The sequence below is a fragment of the Meleagris gallopavo genome, chromosome 1 (assembly GCF_000146605.3).
Source record: "Meleagris gallopavo isolate NT-WF06-2002-E0010 breed Aviagen turkey brand Nicholas breeding stock chromosome 1, Turkey_5.1, whole genome shotgun sequence".
NCBI classification, from domain to species: domain Eukaryota; kingdom Metazoa; phylum Chordata; class Aves; order Galliformes; family Phasianidae; genus Meleagris; species Meleagris gallopavo.
Genome location: NC_015011.2, coordinates 125212262 through 125216140, shown reverse-complemented (window position 1 = coordinate 125216140; position 3879 = coordinate 125212262).

Genomic DNA, 3879 nt, shown 5'->3' with positions numbered 1-3879 from the left:
CAGAGCCCCAGCCAGCCTGACCTTGAATGTCTCCAGGGATGGGGCATCCAGCACATCTCTGTGCAACGTGTTTGTTTTGACAGAATGAATTTCACCCATCACATCCCTAGGCTTCTTAGCTCAGTGAAAACTGCAGAAGACCAGAACCAGATGCTTCCATTTCTAGCTGCTATTGCTCCATACACTTTATCATAAACCTAGAGCAGATAGGTTGTTAAATTAAAAACAAACAAACAAAAAAAAAAAAACACCTCACCTTCATAATGAAGGATTAGTTTCATTTCCTTGTCCCAAGTGAGAAAAGAGTTGACAACAGCCCTGTCTTAGTGAAGCACTTGGCCTACATCAGCATTGAGACCTCAGTTCCCAAGCCACAAGTGAAGTAAGGGAGACTTGAAACATGCTGTGTCTGCAAGCACTAGACAGGGAACTTACTCCAAAGCTAAAAGCTCCTAGTGAGATCTGATCTACAGCATTTTGCCTCCAGCTACATGATACTACTTAGACTTCCTGGGAGCTCCCATCTTTGCCAAAAGTCACCCAGTGCCAGAAGCGGCTGCTTCACCTTATCCTAAGGATTGGCTGACATCCCAGGGTCTTCCCATGCTCCTTCTGAAACATTTGAGTGATTGAGATATTCCCCCACTAGTGGAGAGCCATCTGCTCTTCACTGACATTCCCATACTCAAATTTATACCAACCCATGAAGTCAGATAAAAAATACTGATAATTGGTTATATGCGGCTTTTTTGTCTATCAAGATGTTTTCTACTTTTTTTGTATATTGGAATCATAGAATGGCCTGGGTTGAAAAGGATCACAGTGATCATCTAGTTTCAACCCCCCTGCTATGTGCAGGGTCACCAACCACCAGACCAGGCTGCCCAGAGGAATTAGAGGACAATCCATATCACCATCTGAATGTCTACACTCTCATGTAACATGAGGCATACTTATCAGTATCACATTCTGGAATGTCCCCATGACTCCTTGCTTTCCATTTTTGTGCAATTTAAGTACTGCAGTGACTGTACTTGATAAAGGGTTTCAGTGGGTCTTCATGACCAGCTTCTCCTTTTACTGTATCATCCCTCTTATTCTTGCACCACTGAATACGGACCTTCTGGGTCTGGCTAAAGTTATAACATATACATGATCATTACCTGATGTCCTACCCACTAGAAGGTAGGTGTGGCCTTTATGATACCAATGGCTAGAATTAGAATCTCAAACAGACCTTTCTTGGGTGGTATTTATTTAAACTCAGTATTTAACCTGTCACCATTATCTTTACTGATATCTATAACACCAATGTGTTATGCTCCTGACAATTTCTGTACCTTACATCTTCATCAGATGAACACCAGACAGTAAAACAGCACAAGCTTAACCCAATTACCTGCAGATCAAATAAAGACTTTTTTCAATGCTCTATGCTAGCTACGCTAGCCGCAGATACCCACAAGACTACTTCCTGAATTCCAGCTGGTTTTGTTCTATTTTGAATTCCTTTCTTTCGGCTGTACAGTATTTATCCAAGCTCTCTGAATGAAAACCATCTGCAGAAGCCCAGATGATTTCCATGTCATTCCATGTGAAAGAAGAGGTTAGACAAAAGTCTTGAGGCCTTGCTTATGTGTTTCTAAGACGCTTACGTACTCCAGTTTTACACCTTTCCACCCAGGTATCTTAGTGATTAAGCTTAATAGCATTCCTACCTCTCTGTTTGAGGTGCTGAGTCCATACACTGATCTTTTTATCCTCACAAAGGAGATAATACAACACAGGCATGTGCTATGATCTGTCATGATCCAACACAGAAAGGTTGTTATGAAGCCATCACAAACAATGGCCACAAGGACACCCGTAACAGGACACCATGCAAAACTACAAAGAAAGAAAAGTGATAATTGTCTCTAAATTAGTTAAAAAATAAACCTACACCTGCAGCAAATAGTCAGCCAGCTGTCCACACTCTTAAAAGACTGGGGAAAAAATGTCTGACATAAGGAGTCAGTACACACTTAATTTTGTATCAGACATGACAAATGGTTTAAAGCAGAGCAAGACTATGGAACTATTCCGTACTCCCACACATAAAACAGCTGTTGCTTCAGTTCTCAGGAGGTTGGCAGAGCACTTTGAGAGTGTTTGCTGTGTCCAAGTCCCATCTCTATCATGCAAGCAACAGCTCAAATATAATCCCTCACTTGGCCTCATCTAAGGCCCATCTAGTGCTGGTCATTTTATTAGTTATCTAGACGCCATGACCAACAACCCCATACAGCTTTCCCAGTAATAAAAGCAGTGCAGCAACAAGCTGCAGCATGATCCAATAACTACAAATTGCAGAGATGTGGGAATGTTTCTCTATAAGCAAGCAAAAGAGTACAGGAAGAAAGCTGGCAACATGTAAATCTGTAGAGTGAATAAGATTAAAATGCAGCTGAGGGGTGGATATTTTTATGTTTTTTATGGGCATGCAATTCAGAGATGGTATCTTTAATCCATGCTACCAAGGAAACCATGCAATCAGCAACTGCTTGCTAACTGTTTTTGCTATCAATAGCTTGACACTAGCAAAGGTCCCCAAGGACCTAGTTAATTAGAAGGTTATTAAACGAAACAACAAAGAAAGCATTAGAGAATTTCTGAAATCTGTTCTAAAATGGGGCCTAGATATGATAGAAGATCACAGGAAAGAGAAAGAAAAGGAAGAGAAGTACTGAGGCTGACAGATAAGGGCCTCTACACTAACTTCTGACAGAGTGCACCCAGAAGTTAGAGAGGAAAAAACAGATTTGGACATAAAGTGTAGATTTAACTGTGACAGCATCCAATAATGCTGTTTTCTTTTCCCAAAGATTCTTAGACACCAGATTTAACCAGATCTCACCTTGAACATTATAATCTTTTCTAATACCATTTAGCCAGATCCTTACTTTTAAGTACCTAAATCCATGCTTGCTGTTTCACCCAGATTAGTGCTCCTTTATAAAATCATTCACTCCTCCATGCACATCATTTAAGTACTTGTTTTTCAAGAACCCAAGGCCTTCTATGGCTTAGCATAGAACTGGATAACTTGGCTGAGAGTAGGATCTAACAGTATTTTTGCTTTGTAGTTTCCATATCTCTAGCACGAGAACAATCTGGCTGCAGCTACAAATCAGCTTGAGCTTCCTCTCATTCAATAATTCATTAAGATATTATCCCCATAATCAAGAATCATTTTTTTAAAAATAAGTCCCTATTTCTTACTTTAGATCAGACATATTTCTATCACAGGACATACCATTTTCACTTCAGTACACACAAGCCTTTTGATATTATGAAACCAACAGCCGTAAGCACAAAAAGATCAACTTTGCAAAATCAATTCCTTGAAATTTTAAAATCTGCTACCTAATGGGCTTTTCATTTTTTATTTTTTTTAAACAACAAAAGTTTTAAATCAGAAGTTATCCCTTAGAAGCTTTCACATGCTCAAGATCCAAAAAGTGCAAATAAAGAATATAGAAATGCTACATTTTGTGTTGAAGAGAAGGATCCCAAATTGAAGATTCAAATCAGAGATAACTGATGGAAATTGGAATTTGCAAGCAGTCAAAATCATCCAGAAGAAATTGACAGGGAGTGAAATCCAACTAACAGCACTTCTCTCTAAAGAAATCAGAAAATGCTAGACTTTTTTTTTTTTTAATCTGAAATTTGAGCAAATAGCTGAAATACCCAAAACTTCACCAAAAACCTCTTTTCTGAATAGGTAAATCTTTACTTAGCCACTGCTAGAAAGCCAATGAAAGGTCTTGGCAGCACCAGAAGGCATACTCACCAAAACCAAAGGACTTGCTCTTCAGTTAAACAAAAAAGACTCAA